Raw genomic sequence first — 17433 nt, forward strand, 5'->3', positions numbered from 1 at the left:
TGGATTAACATTCCTTCTATATTATATTATATTAACCATACCAAAGTTTATTTTTTAAATTAATAGTTATTTATTAGCCTCTAGTGTATAGATAATAGTAACTGTACTTATTGTGGATTACATGTTGGCAGTTATTAAGCTGTGCTTTAAAGATTCTCAAGTTTTTGATACTTTTTTTTTACCTTTATAACGAGTAAACAAACATGTGCATAATTAAGATGCTTGTTTGATATATAAAATTATATATTTTTTAAAATATATTTTTTCATATATTTGTAACTCTACAAAATACAGATGTTGATTTTATATTGTATTTCTACACTTACACTCTAGTTTAAATCACTTGTAGAGGTAAATAAAGATATATTTAGATGCAAAAAAAAAAAAAAAAAGTTATTTTGAACGATCGCTGTGGGGTTGCGCCAACACATCCCTGAAAGTGCACATGCCCTCGAGATGAGTCACCCAGTACTTGCATTGGGTAGCTTCAAATGTACGAGTGGCTAATTTTCTATTTTTTCAGCCTGACGACACCCACCTAGGAGAAACTTTAGGTGGGAGGCTCCGTCAAAATTGCCAGCAAATCAACTCATCATCTCTAAAAGATCTATTAAGCAAAACTACGATACACAACTTCGATACACAATTATCTCGTTATCAACAAACTCACTATCACTCTTACGACACCCACCTAGGAGAAATCTTAGGTGGGAGGCTCGGTCAATTACCATCAACGCGACATCCCTCAAAGATCAACTACTCAAACAACTTCACGATTACGCAACTCTCACTTCGCCCATTTCAACCACTCGACAAAGCTCTCGACTACTCGATCACTCTCAATTTCTACTCATCGACAACCCTCGCCACAGCATTATCACGAAAACTAAACATTCTTCAACATCATCTCGATCATTCAACTACGCAAGAAAACCCTACGATACATCCTCATTCTCTATACATTGAACAATAAATCAAAGCAACTTAGGAAAAACGGCATTTCAACACAAGGACACTACCTCAACTACCCTCTCCAATCTCTACACGACTCGATGAGCTCTGCCATGAACGACAAGACACCAAACTCATCTTCCCAATAACGGAACAGCCCTCATTGACACTCAAACTACAACTACCAACTAAAAATCAACCACTGCTCATCCAAGATTGTAATACGCGCAAGAAGTAAGGCTAAAAACGAGAAGCGATCATGTATTGTCCTGTACTCTATGTTATAAGAAACCAAGAAACCGGAAATGAAAACAAGAAATCAAAAGAAACACGGAAAAATGAAACCAAGAAAACTGAAGGAAAATCAAGAAAATGACATGGTAAAATTTTGTATGCAATACTATGTATCACATGTCTATTTTAACATGCAACCTGTCCAAACAGCTAGCTCCTGGTTCGAATGGAGTGAACTGTGTGAAAGGAAATTCTATTAAACTTAAAAACAAAAGTATCTGGAAAAAAAAAGTTAACAAAAACACTTCAAGATAAACTAAACCTATTCAACTAAGATATATTTTAACACAACTCACCTAGTCAAACACCAAAACATTGTCAACTACTGTTTAATCCCCATCTTTTTCACATTCTTTTAAATTGTATAGTGACTAATAATACTTTCTTGATTATTTAAAAAAAATTCAGATGACCAGTATAACCTATCGATGGATTTTTTTTACTCCACTTGAATTTTTTAATTTCGCTTTACTTTTATTACACGTTTATACTTATATAACTATATTTGCCATTATTTACTTAGACGTATCAATACGCATGCAGATTATCAACTCACGGTATACCAGCTCACGTTATATTGACTATTGCTACACCAAATCCTCGTTATACTAAACTCACGATATATTAAACTCAAGTTATACTAAACTCACGCTGCAGTATTGTGTGTGCCAGATAAAAAAACTCAAAGCTTGCACAAATCCAATGTTTAAAGCTTTATTTTGCTTTACAAATACACACACAAATATTCATAATGGGTTGATGAAACCAAAGCTTGATGCTGTATAATGCAAGGGAAACAAACGAGTATTTGACGAATCAAACGGGACACCAGAGTAGCCTCTCTTTTATTTATCTTTACCTGAATTTATTTCCTCTTATTTTAATTGTTTTCTCGGATGCTACACATAATCACATACCCATGTTCTCATACCTAGCCCTTTCATTACAAAATGTTGCTAGCATGTTTGTAAACCAACTAGCAACATCAGCAGATTGGCACTAAATATGAATTGTTAAAGAAATAAGAAAGTGGTTAGGTCTTTATAAACTAGAAAAATATCAGATGTCAATGAGGTGATGATGGAGAAGTGTGATTGTGTTCCTTTGTGCCACACGGTATGATGATGATAATGATGGGGTATTTCACGGGTGTCGTATGCACACACCGTTTCCACTAGCTTAGGTATCTAACGTGTTTTGCTTTTGTTTTAATGTTCAAATATGTTATAGTTATTGTATCATTATACAATAGATCTACAACTTACGACAAATTACATATAGTTTCTTGGGGATGAAGTGGTATAGCGGTAGAGAGCTGGACTTCTAACCCGTCATAAGATTCGAATCCTTAAGCATGTTAATCGAATCTTCAAAAAACACCTATCGCAAATGGTGTATAAATAATCTCCATGAAAATAAACACACATATATTTTCTAAAGTGTTTACGCCTGGCGTCAATGTGAGAAGACTAGCATGACTCTTTACAGACTATGAAATCTATCTTTTGAAATTTGAAAAATGCATTTAATAAAAAGTCTCTGGATTTGAACTCGTGACTTCTCACTTCTGAAGCGAGGATCAACGAGCTTTGATCAACACCGAGAGTGAACTACTGTATATAATCAAGGGGAACTACTATAATAATACACTGACGGATCTATGCATTGCTGTCTCGCTTTATACAACTTTAGTAGAGAGACTAATTAATACGGTGATTTGATATGTTTCTTAATAATATTTTCAAAGCGATATTTTCTCTTCAACTAATGGGACGGAGTGGTCTAGCTGTAGTGAGCTGGACTGCTAACCCGTGAGTCTCGAGTTCGATTCCGGGTTCAAGTTAGTAGACCATCCCTGAACCCACCCAACTCTAATGGGTACCTAACTCACGTTAAGGAAAGTAAAGGCGGCTGGCATAGTGCTGACCACACTATCTCTTCATATGCCGAGGTCAGAGAAACAAGTGAACTCTACCTCACTTGCTATATATACCGTCATAATTGAAAAGGAAATTTACTTTACTACTCATGCTACTTAATCCTCCCAACTCGTTCTTGTCAATAAATATAAAATTATATGCTTTAACTACTTTAGTACCCATGCAGTATTTTTTAAAAGTCGTATTTTTGGGGTGCCAAAAAAATATGAAATCAATATTATTATACCAAAACTGTTAAAACATATATTTCCTTTTTAAAAATAATGATTATTTTATTACTTTAATGTTCTACAACAAACAGATACACATTATATTTTCTAAAATGTGAACATATTAAACTATTTTTTTACACTTTGATACACATTTTAATTGCGATATATTAATTTGAAAATACAATAATCATTTATTTGTTTGCAATTTAATAGCACACTTTGCTTTCCTATAGTCATGTTGTAATAATATTAGAATGTACACCATGAACGTATAGTTTTAGTGTGAGTAGTACGACAGCAATGTTGTAACTGGCTATAGTTTAATATTTATTTAATAAGTTACTTCCCATCTAAAAAATTGTATTACATATGGGAAACAACTTTAAAATATTATAACAAAATAAAATAAAACCAATAGCCGAGTTGTAATAAACAATTGTGAAAAAACATTGTTCATTTCATTTAACATTATTGTAAAATAATAATTTATAAAATGCAGCAAATTTTGTATTGCTAATAGTGTTTTAATTTTAAAAAATAAGTTATCTATAATAAATAAACAAAACTTTCATTGTTTTAAATGACTGATAATTCATGACTGATAATTCAAATTTATATTATCTGGTCAATAGGCACATTCCCTAATATCGGTAATACAAAAAGTTGTTCATTTCAAAGGATTAAAAAAAAATAGGGTTTTCTATAAATTTGCTTTTTGCTGGGCTGGATGGGGTGAAGAGGTATGGCCTCATAAGTGGAGTCAAAATAAATGTCGGAGTAATGAGAATAATTTTGTTTTATTTTTATTTTTATTTTTAACAACTATTAGTTAAATCACATATTAATTACATCAAATATGCATTTTCAGGTTGAAAAAGAAAAGTGTAATTAGACGCTTTGTATTATGTATAAGTAAACCATTTTTAAATAAAAGTACATGTCAGAAAAAAAGTATTACTATTGAAAATCTATATCAGTTTCTCACGAGCCGATGATGAAAACCGTAATACTAAACAGAACATGGCAAGGCAAACTGACATGAAATTACATGTCTGAGACACAAAATAAGGTTTTAAAAGATTTTGTCAATGTATTAAAACCGGATCATTTAGTTTACCAAATTACGTACACGGACCCCGCCAACCCAACCATACAATAATTGCTAGACACAAGCACATTTCAAAATGACCACATACTTAACAGATAGACACACCTCTGTGATTACTTAACCAAAAAATAAACTTTTACTCATCCAACAACACATGTTGTATATATGGCGTTGTCGTGATTTATTACTTTAGTTGCTTTATTGTTTTAACAAGCTTTTACTTAACTTGCTTCCCCTTGTCTGTCTATCTTCCTCATGTATGTTATGTGCTATCGTTGTATTTTTGTTTTTGCTGCACTAGATTTTGTAAAATCACTCTTCTTTCATTAAGTATTTTAATGTATATAATTATACATGTCATTGTTTACTTACACTTACCAATGTGCAGGTGGATTGTGAACTAAACTCACGCTATACTAAACTCACGCTATACTAAACCCACGAGATATACTACATTTGCGATAAACTAAATTCACGATATAATAAACTCATGATATATTAAACTAACAATATGCTAAACTTACGATATACTACATTTACTATATACTAAATTCACAATCTACTAAACTCACGATATACTAAACATGAAAGTTTATGTTTTTCTTTATGTTTTACCATGTCTCTCTGAAGTTACCCATCATATTATGTAGGCCTACACCCTTTCGATATCAGAAAAACATTGAATCCCCACCAAATGTAACAAGTGTTGAACATCAAAGCTGGCACAAATCCAAGGTGTAAAGTAGTTTTATTGTGTTAATATATATATATATATATATATATATATATATATATATATATATATATATATATATATATATATATATATATATATATATATATATATATTTATATATATATATTAACACTCACACACAAAGGACCACAATTGGATAAATAATATCCAAAAAAAAGAGTACTCGACGACTCGATCGAGACACCAGTGTTGCCTCTCTTTTATATATTTACCTCATTTTATTTCCTCTTATTTTAATTATTGCTCTGTTGTTACAAACAAACAAGTAATCACATACCCGTGTTCCCACCTCTTGTCTTTTCATTACAAGCTTTTGCAAGCATCTTTGTAATCCAACTAGCAACATCACCAGGCAGGCACTAGACTGGAATCTCCAAGGAAATACAAAATTAGGTAGGCCTATACAAGCTAGGAAAATATCAGTTGTCGATGAGACATTAGCAGTCGGTATATCAAGGACCTGACTTGGAGGAATCACCCACAACCGGTGATGATGGAGTAGTGTGGCTGCGTCCCTTTGTACATCTATAAATGATGCCGATAATAATTAGATATTTCACGGGAATCCAAACCACAAAACATTTCCACTAGTTCAGGTAAATGAAATGTTCTTTTTTAGTATTCTAAATTGTATTTTTAGCTTCAAATATGTTTGTAGCTAATGTATCATTATACACTAGGGCGACAACTAACGACAAATCACATGTCTATCACTTATTGTGATTTTTGACATACTTTGAATGCCAATGAACTAAACCTAAGAGACCTGTCTTACTTTAACATACGAAAGTAGCCTTTTTGTGGTACTCAAAATTGTATTTTTAGCTTTAAATATGTTATAGCTCTTGTATCATGGGGGACACATAACTTAAATAAACGATAAATCACATTTCTAGCAGTTATGTTATTATATGACATTAAATAACATCCCTGTACATACATAATTTGAATGTCTATATAATAAACCTACGAGACCAATCTTACTTTAACACATGAACGTAACCTTAACCCTTGTGGTTGATGTTTCACTATCTGCCCTCTCAACATTACGAGTATCAAAATAATAACTAACGGTTACCAAAGTAATGCATGTCTATCCGCTAAACGTATGCAACGAACGATACAAATTATACAATAAGTTATTCTTACCATAAGATTAAGATATTTATATGTGATGTTTTTATTTTTAATTTTTAAAGTGATATAACTGTAATAAATGAGGTTTATCTTGTCAAGGACATATAGGTATGGTGTGTGTGTGGAGGGGGGGGGGGGGGGGTCAGGGGATAGAACGAGATAAAAACTGTCAAAAATTTAAGCTGTTTCAAAGTAGTGAAAATAGAATTTTCAGGCATTTTATCATAGGCTAAATTAATTCCTAAGTTCACTTTAAGATGTAACACTTAAATGTAGGCTCTAAGTAAGTTGTCAGATTCTTAAGTGAGTGGTAAAGTTAGGGAAGTTGCGAGCGGTTAGCAATGTACATGACCCCATGACCCCTCCTATTTCTCGACTTCAAATGTTTCACTAGCACATACTTACTATTTATTTCCACCCTGTATAAATGTTGTATATAAATGTTAAAATTGGTCTAAACAGAATATTTTTTTATATGTATACATTTGTAAATCCAACTTCATATGTATAAGAGCATCTGATAAGAACATTTGAAATTATGTAAAATATGTTGATGCTGTTGCACTTGATTTAAATTGCAAATAAAAGTATTCAAACAAAAAAAAAAAAAAAATGTCAACTACACATATTGTACTTATATTTTCATATACAAAGTCGCGTGTTGTCATAGGAGATTCAGTTTAAATTGTGTTGTGTGTCGATTGATTCATCGTCCTTTATACTTTCGTCTACTCGTTCGCAAACGTATACGTGAGGTAAACGCATACAATTTAATAAATTAAAGGATTTCTAACATGTTTATACATATAGGCCTACATAATATGTAATAGCCTAGGTAATATTTTATTATATGTTTATTTAATATGTTGTGATTACACGCCAAAATGAAAAGTTAATTTTTGAAAAATATTGTCTATTTTTAAAAAGTAAGTTTCCTCCAATTATATATTTTAAATTACCAGGGGAGAAAACACAACTATGTTTTTAAAATAACAATAGTTTTATTTGTTTTACAAACATTTTTGCTAACACAATTTTTTATAGACTTATTTTTATAAACCAAAAAAGAAATTTTTTTAAGACATATTTTCTAGAATATATATTTTTTATTTAACAAAAGTAACAATTTTACTTTCAGTTTAGTTGTAAAACCAATGACTTTATAAACTACTTAAGCTATAGTAATGCGAAAATTATTATTAATTAATACTACCTTAATGATTCCGAATATCTGTAAATCATTTTTTCATATAGATTTTACCTACTGTATTGTACCAGAGGCGCAACGGGAGGGGGGTTGTCCCAGGGCGCCGACCCTATGGGGGCGCCAAAATGGGTTGAAAAAACTAATTGAAAGTTCGAGGGGGGGTGCAAATCGAAAGTTTGTCCCCGGGCGCCGGGAAGGATCGCTACGCCTCTGTATTGTACTTATATCTTTTTTGTTTATCTGATGCTTTCCAAAATCTGTAACGGGCAGCCGAATACATTTCTTGTAGTGCTCCATCCAAACGCCTTCCTTCTATTCTCCCCACCGTCACCAGCCCCGCATTATATTTGATAGACCGTTGGGGTCAACCGTGTATGACGTCCACAAGGAGGAGGAGGAGAGATTCGAATAAAGTCGACTTTTGTGGACGAGTGTGGACGGACGGACGGGGGGAGGGGGGTCAAATAAAGTCGACTTTTGTGGACGAGTGTGGACGGACGGACGGGGGGAGGGGGGTCAAATAAAGTCGACTTTTGTGGACGAGTGTGGACGGACGGACGGGGGGAGGGGGGTCAAATAAAGTCGACTTTTGTGGACGAGTGGGACTGACGGACGGGGGGAGGGGGGTCAAATAAAGTCGACTTTTGTGGACGAGTGGGACTGACGGACGGGGGGAGGGGGGTCAAATAAAGTCGACTTTTGTGGACGAGTGGGACTGACGGACGGGGGGAGGGGGGTCAAATAAAGTCGACTTTTGTGGACGAGTGTGGACGGACGGACGGGGGGAGGGGGGTCAAATAAAGTCGACTTTTGTGGACGAGTGTGGACGGACGGACGGGGGGAGGGGGGTCAAATAAAGTCGACTTTTGTGGACGAGTGTGGACGGACGGACGGGGGGAGGGGGGTCAAATAAAGTCGACTTTTGTGGACGAGTGTGGACGGACGGACGGGGGGAGGGGGGTCAAATAAAGTCGACTTTTGTGGACGAGTGGGACTGACGGACGGGGGGAGGGGGGTCAAATAAAGTCGACTTTTGTGGACGAGTGGGACTGACGGACGGGGGGAGGGGGGTCAAATAAAGTCGACTTTTGTGGACGAGTGGGACTGACGGACGGGGGGAGGGGGGTCAAATAAAGTCGACTTTTGTGGACGAGTGTGGACGGACGGACGGGGGGAGGGGGGTCAAATAAAGTCGACTTTTGTGGACGAGTGTGGACGGACGGACGGGGGGAGGGGGGTCAAATAAAGTCGACTTTTGTGGACGAGTGTGGACGGACGGACGGGGGGAGGGGGGTCAAATAAAGTCGACTTTTGTGGACGAGTGTGGACGGACGGACGGGGGGAGGGGGGTCAAATAAAGTCGACTTTTGTGGACGAGTGTGGACGGACGGACGGGGGGAGGGGTGTCAAATAAAGTCGACTTTTGTGGACGAGTGTGGACGGACGGACGGGGGGAGGGGTGTCAAATAAAGTCGACTTTTGTGGACGAGTGGGACTAACGGACGGGGGGAGGGGGGTCAAACAAAGTCGACTTTTGTGGACGAGTGTGGACGGACGGACGGGGGGAGGGGGGTCAAATAAAGTCGACTTTTGTGGACGAGTGGGACTGACGGACGAGGGGAGGGGCTTGGGTGCTTATGGTCATTCTAGCCGTCCACATGTTTGACCGCAGAAAAAAAAAAAAAAACACACTGCGTTTCAAGTTAATTTTTAAACATCTAAAACAACTGAATCATACATTTAAGAGGCAACTAGATCCAGGCCCTAATAGATCGTGTAACCTAATCACAGAAAGCTAAATCATTATTTTTAATCAAAGACGACGTAGACGTAGTGTATTTTAAAATAATAAACTCAAAATAACCACATTATAAAACATACAAGAAAAAAAAAATAGCGCATATACTTTTAACAGTGTCCGACCCCATTAAACGGTTAGCTCGTGGTACATGTCCATACTGACTGAGTTGTTTTGAGACCTCTACATTTTCGTTTTGATCTCTCTAAGTCATCTTTCATGTATCGCTCCTGGATCAGTCTCTTGATGTCTGCATACATTTTATTATTGTACATATACAAACATCCTAATTTACATGAACTAACTAAAACTACACTCGTATATACACCTTTAAAAATATTCAACTACACTTTTTTCTGCGTGATAGTGTTAACAGTTAATATTGACGACGTGTATCTATTGTAGGTTATTAGTACAGCTGGATATAGCATTGTTTTTTCTTCTATATTTAGCAGATATAGTCACATATCTCCCTTGTAGGAATTAATTTGCATTTAAAATAGTTTTTTTTAATGTAATTAACCATTAATTAAAATAATTATTTTTACTCTTTTATTTTGCACTTATTTGTCTTGATGTTAGCCCCTTATCAGTGTCACCCGGTGCGATCCGAACCCCCGTCCCCTGCCTCACGACGACTCTAGTTTAAAGTTTACTACCATTAACGTAACTACCCTACTGTTAAGTAAATTCAAATAGTGACTTATAAATCTTGCGTGCATTATGAAGAACAATATCTAACGAGCTATTGTCGGTATCGAATAACTTCATTGTAGATTTAATTATCGTTACAGCTGGGGTTGGAAGCGGAGATAAGCTCCCACTTTATGGTGGGGGTAAGCTCCCACTTTATGTTGGGGATAAGCTCCCACTTTATGTTGTTGATAAGCTCCCACTTTATGTTGTTGATAAGCTCCCACTTTATGGTTGTGATAAGCTCCCACTTTATGGTGGGGATAAGCTCCCATTTTATGTTGGGGATACGCTCCCACTTCGCGGTGGAGATAATCCCCCACAAGAAATACTCCTAACACCCTACGTCACTGAAAGTTTCTGACAGCCAGATCCAGCTCTTGACCTACACGTGTGGCCCAGTCTCTGAGCCCGGCCAATCGCATTGTAAACAAACAATACAAGGGGAAGACAAGTAATATTATGTTATGGTATTTCGATTTCAAAAATAGATTTTTAAAATAAAAATTAAAAAAAAATGAAAATTATATTTCCTACATGGTTCATTAAAGGTATCTTTAAAAAAGATAATGCTATGTTTACGGTAATGTGTTAGCGGCAGACTAAGGCGGTCTTATGTTAGAGAGGTCTACATAAGAAAGGAGACTGAAGTTAAATCTAGGATTAGTGTAGGTTTTGGTTCTAGCGGTTGATTGTATTTGTTATTTAACTTTGGTATTATAGAAATTGTCAATAATAATATTTATGTGAGAAGGTTAAATATTGGGATTCGTGTTTTACTTTTGATGTTAGGGTTAAACGGTTAAACTAGAGACACGTTTGGTTTACTTTGTGGTTTGTGTTTGATTTAAGTTACGTACTTAGCTCAGTGTATAGCCTGTATAGATAATCGTGTTATTTATCCTCGCGACTATATGATAATTATAATGCTAAGACAAGGCTTTCGAACAGGCAAAGAGACAGTGACCTAATTATAAAGTAGGATTTTTACAGCACAATGTAAGAGATGAAACGCTAATCTTCTGTTTTTAACGGCGTTGTTTTATACACATGAATATATTGTGATCATACTGTGATATATCATCTGCATAATTATTAAGATAAAGACATTGTTTACATTTCGTACATTTAATTAGTATGATTACTATTTTTTTTAAAAGTCGAAAATGTTTCAAATATGTAGCTTCTTTTTTTAGGAAAGTAGGTCTACCTTCAATATATTAAAATAAATTAACCTTTCTTATAATGCTCAGCCCTTTTCTCGTAAACATAAATCTTAATTCTTCTATACAACACGGCAATATTGCAACTTGTTATATCAGTATTATATTGGTTTATTTTGTTACTTCCCATATTTCAGTTTAAACAGATAAGGGAAACAACTTAAAACTATTTTATCAAATTAATAAATAAAGCAATACCCCAGTTGAAATATAAAACGTATGTAAATCCTTGTTAATTTTGTTTTGTATTTCTATAAATATTAATATAAATTATGGACACATATGTCTGCCGTTAAAGATTTATATTAATAGAAAAAATATCTATAAATAAATTACGAAACTAATAACTATGAAAGATACCTTCTCGTTAATAAGAATGAATTCCTTCTTTTTAATCAATATACTACACGGCACAAAATGTTTCGCAAAATATTTATACAAGATTTCTTGTGTTAACCAAATTACTCGCACGCACGGGCCGGTAACCTACGGCTCGCGACTTGCATGCAGTTCTTTTGATGTCAATATGCGGCTCTCTAGATCTATAATAATTTTATTCTTTGATTTTAAAATCTAAAAAAAATCATACTGTAAAAACAAAAACTAAACAAAATAAAAATAAAAAAAACAAAGAGAATAGGTGGAATAGAGTATATATGGACAGTTGACAGCCAAGGGCATTAGGCATTAGGCCCAGCCACACAAATATGCTGTGGCCAGCTCTAGTTCCAAGCTTTCCACTACCGAAGTGCACATACAAATGTTAGTGGCTCTTTAAAGTCCTGGAAATTTTATAGATTGTAGCTTTTGGCTCTTCCGTCTCAAAAGGTTGCCGACCCCTGCTCGCACGAACCAAGCCAGCCTAACCATACAACTAATTGCGAGACACAAACACAAGTACACACACGAACATACATGCAGTATGTATAGTGTGTGTCGCAACAAATGTCTTATAGCTATACATTGGGACAATAAAGTTCCTTTTTCAATCCTGAATGTGCGAATGAAGTAGAGTCAACCTGAATCTGAGACTTTGGTATATGAGGCACAGCACGATGTATAGCGGCTTTTACTTTCTCTATCGTTGGTTACAGCACTATGTATAGCGGCTTTTACTTTCTCTATCGTTGGTTACAGCACTATGTATAGCGGCTTTTACTTTCTCTATCGTTGGTTACAGCACAATGTATAGCGGCTTTTACTTTCTCTATCGTTGGTTACAGCACTATGTATAGCGGCTTTTAATTTCTCTATCGTTGGTTACAGCACTATGTATAGCGGCTTTTACTTTCTCTATCGTTGGTTACAGCACTATGTATAGCGGCTTTTACTTTCTCTATCGTTGGTTACAGCACTATGTCCAGCCGCTAAACCTTTCCTTTATACAACTTTTATTTCTGGATTTCCTCTCAGAAAATGTGTCCATTCAAGAACAAACTACAAAGCAGTAGCTGTTTGAAGTTGAAGTGTTCTGTCCTAGATGGGTTGCTGTCCCCAGATATCGAGACTCATCTACTTGTGGGTTCCACCTGGGGACTTATCGGTTAAGTAAACATGAGCTTTACCAACCCGACCACTCGAACCCCCAGGCGTTTTAATTAAATGTTTCGCAACATGTGACAATTTTAACCAAATATTTTGAAAGTTAATGATGCAATATATGGGCTCTCTACTAAACGAACTGTTCTATCATACAAGAATAATGTAATGTATACTTTTTATAGATTTTGACATGTTTCTTTAAGATTTGTATAAAGATTTTTAAAAGGCTTGAAAAGTGTATGTAATAATACGATATTAAAAAAAAATATTTAAAAAAATATGGCAAGCGATATATGTATTTTTGCGTTTGTAAAAACTAAAGCTGTTTGGGAACCATCGATTACAATCTGTTTCATTTTTCTTAAAATATATAAGCTGATGAAAAGCGGTTTTTAAATTCAAATATTTTTAAAAACAACCCTTAACCCCTCGTTGGAATCAACTGGAGTGGCCAGGGAAAGAAAAACAACGAAAGTCACAACCATTGTTTTACATGACAAGATACACAATAGTAGTTTATTTATATTAAATAATGTCACAATCAAGCACAGCGACTGTACAATACCAAATTAAATATAACATGTTTATTTAATTACTATTAAATTACTAGTAATTATTGTTTAAATCATCGGTGTGTGCCGGGGTCTAACATCACGTATGGCACAAATCCAATGTGTACAGTTTTATCTTTCATTATAATCAAACCAAAAAAAATATTAATTTGCTTTCTTTCATAAAAGTTTTGATCTCTCATGAGATCTTCTACATATTCTACTTTTAAAATGTGTATTAGTTGCTTTTAAAATTTAAATTACTAGGGGAGGTCACACAACTTAGCTCTTAATAGTAATGTAAATAGCGCTAGTTTCATTTGCTATACAAACATTAGTCCAAATAATAAAAAAAAAATCTGTTTAAAATATTTATTTTTTAAAAAGCTACTTTTCATGAAATACTTCTACAGTTTAATATTTTTCAACAAATATAAACTTTTTTCTTTTAGTTAAATTAAAAAAAAAAACCATTTACTTTATTAGATACGTCAGCGTTTGTCACGGGGAATTTAATAATGAACAATTGGATTGCAATAACGTTTACCTAATCAAAGTTTTCTTATAATTTTAGATATAGTTTAGCTTGGCTGGATTTATTTAACTTTAACTTAACTAACACCATAAATATTAATTTTAACCACTTTGTTTTCAGTCATTATGGATTCTAATCACTGCTATCAATTTCAATGGTTTTCTTTCTATACTAAACTATTTATTTTTGGGGTTAACATGTTTTTAAAATTAATGTGCCTTTTTATGTAATATTTTGGTTAATTTTACAATAATAGTCATTACAAAAGTTTTGAAAAACCCACGTTTTCTGATTGAACTAAAAAGTAGAAAATAAATGCTATACATCACAATAATGCAAGCGATCACTCTACTATAAGCGATGAAAAACGTGGGGCGCCGAAGTAAAAGTGATATTACTATTGATTAGATAATACTATTGACTTTTATTAGGGAGCTTGTAGAGAGTCAACAGTACTAGAAACTGTAAGAAAATCACGGCGCCCCACGTTTATTACTCCTTTTAATCTATTATTTTGATAAATATTAAAATAAAATACAATTGACAGGGAAGACAACCAAATTAATAGTATGATTGTTAGGAAAATGGAGTTATATACCTTTTTCAGTTACCTTGTTATTACAATATTATCACTATATTGTAAAATACGTTCAACGTTTTTGATTTCATGATTCTCTCTTTACATACCAACTTAATTAATTAAATAATTTGTTCTGAAGCTATATATTTTAAAATTTTGATTCTGTTAACAATTTAAAAAAGTAAATAAAATAATAAACAAAAAAATAAATACATAAAAAGAAGACTGTTTGCAGATGATAGGTACAAATGAAACGTGTGAATGCTAATGATCACCTATTGTATATAATATATTAAGTTTCATGTATAATTCATGTATAACTAATTGTACTTCTTCCATATTTTAGGAAGCCCATAACAACTTTTGGAGTTAAATTCGCTAATATAAAGTTTTCCGTAGCCCACCAATTTTATTATTATATCCAAACCTTATCCAATGTATAACTTTTTTCTTTCAAAATCAGCAAAGCACTAATATTCAAGGAAACAACCCCCCCCCCCCCCCCCATACACACACATAAAACCTACACTTTACTCTGTAAATAGTACGTACATTTGAGAATGAAAGTTTCAGAAATGGTTCAAAAATGTAAATCTGCAACAGTCTTCATCAGCCGCATGATGAAAGTAGTAAAAATCAGCTACTGCCACCACACAATGGCTGGGCACGCTGAAAAGATAAATCTACAACACTGAGACTTATAAATAAAATGAGTTAAAAATTGTGTACGGCCAGCCGAGACAATTCCTTAAAGTCTTCCATCTAAATTCGTCAATGTCTTCCCCACATCCTCCCTCCTGTCACAGAGCCCCGCATGAAGGTTTTTGATAGACAGCTCGTGGTACATGTCCATACTACATGAGTTGTTTTGTTTTTACGATACTTAGCAGGATCTACACAGGGACCAATGGCATTAGTGATTATTCTACGGACCTCTACATTACGTATTTGATCTATGCATGAGATCTCTAAGTCATTTTTCATCTCTAGCTTCTGTTTAAATTTAAATATGAATAACAAGCATGGAATCCAGATGTACCAGCTACATTCAGATTTAATTAACAAAAAATGAAACCCGATGTAGAATAAAAAATTAGTTGTAATTAAGAACCATTGTATATATATATATATATATATAATCAGATGTAAAGTCAAAATTGTGCTGTAATTAACAAACAAGGCAGAACAAACACATATAAGCCAAACATATGCTGTATGATAGAGAACGTACACCCTTTATGTAATGTATTTACAACACTACATTGGTTATTAAAATACACATAAATAGTATACATTTCATTATTTAAAACTACTCGAAAAACAGTAAAATGCTAAAAAACTATAACGCTTTATCCTAACGCAGGGGTCGGCAACCTGCGGCTCGCGTGCCGCATGCGGCTCTTTTGACGTCCAGATGCGGCTCTCTAGCTCCTTGCACAAATATTAATATAATTATATTATATAATTTCATTTTTACTGGACGGTGGGGTACGACTTTACTCTGCGTTCAATGGGATGGAAGATAAGCCTGGTGAGAACCAAACAATAGAAGCGAACGATGCAAGTTATTCAAACCTATATCCAAGCCAGTTAGTCGGCGCTTGCCGTGTTGAGGCCTGACTGGCTAATTGGAGACACCTCCTGAGCCAGTGATATCCGTAAAGAAAAATAAAATAAAAATTAACAGCTTCTAAAATAAATGTAGATAGTCCTGTCCTAGAATAATTAATATTATTTGATTACTAATTTTACTATTCTGGCGAAACATGTCTATGTTTTTATATGAATAAATATGATTTCATATTTAAAGCTATTTATTTTAAATAACAAATCAACTTTATTTACCTAATCCTAATCAAATACCGAATATTGAACTAAAAATGTTGTGGCTCTTTAAAAACTGGGAAAGTTTGTAAATTGTAACTTTTGGCTCTTGCGTATCAAAAGGTTGCCGACCCCTGTCCTAAAACAATGTATTTAACTGTCAAATACCTTTTAAAGAAGTAAATTGCACTGATGTATCATTTAAAATAGTATATTTTTGTATGTACATTATAAAATTACTCAATACATTTCACTTAAAATGGCTTACATTTTAACGCTATCAATATAACTAAATTAACTTGTTAAAGACGCACCGTGCAATAATGATATTAGGGCGTGTTTGACACGGCACGTAGTAAACACTAGTCATTATAGTTTTCATACTGGTGTTAGGGCATGTTTTTTATGGCAAGTAGAAAATACATGTCATCATATTTCTTTTTTAATCTTTTTGATTACCGGAAACAGTTTAATCTAAATTACAAAGGAATGTTCATTTTTTTTTCAAATATTGTAATCGTTTATTTATGTGAGTAAAATATTGTTATGGACATTACGAGTACATTTACATACATTTATTTAACGTGTAAAAATAACATTGCACATTATGAACAAGCTAAAAAAAAGCATCGTTAATCTCGTCACATAAATCACCATTTGAAATATGACCTGTCCCACACAAGTTTACCATTGGTGTTGAATATACATCAATGGTATTTTTTCATGGCATGTGTTTCTTATTTCAGTTATGTGAGGTCCTGGAATCAGTTCGCAGCGTGTGTACATTATATTTAGAACAATGTTGATGTGTTCCTTAATTCTCGGGACAATGTTCTAGTGTAAATTCATAAAAGTGCAGTTCATCCTTATGACCCAGTGCTTCATGCTAATGGAACGGAGGGGTATAACGGTAGAGAGCTTGACTACTAACCCATCGAGTTCGAATCCGGGTTAAAGTCAGTAGACCCAACTCTGATGGGTACCTAACTCACGTTAGGGAAAGTAAAGGCGGCTGGACATAGTGCTGACCACACTAACTATTCATATGCCGAGGTCACAGAAACCAGTGAACTCTACTTCA

General features: G+C 34.2%; 1 pseudogene; it reads left to right on the forward strand.

Moving 5' to 3' along the window:
* The window catches only part of LOC131947598 (nucleolar protein 56-like), a 29087-nt pseudogene extending 18626 nt beyond the window's left edge, over positions 1–10461 (forward strand).
* The last annotated feature ends 6972 nt before the right edge of the window (positions 10462–17433 follow it).

This window comes from Physella acuta, unplaced genomic scaffold (genome assembly GCF_028476545.2).
Source record: "Physella acuta isolate Inbredline_101_S28 unplaced genomic scaffold, ASM2847654v3 ptg000600l, whole genome shotgun sequence".
NCBI lineage: Eukaryota > Metazoa > Mollusca > Gastropoda > Physidae > Physella > Physella acuta.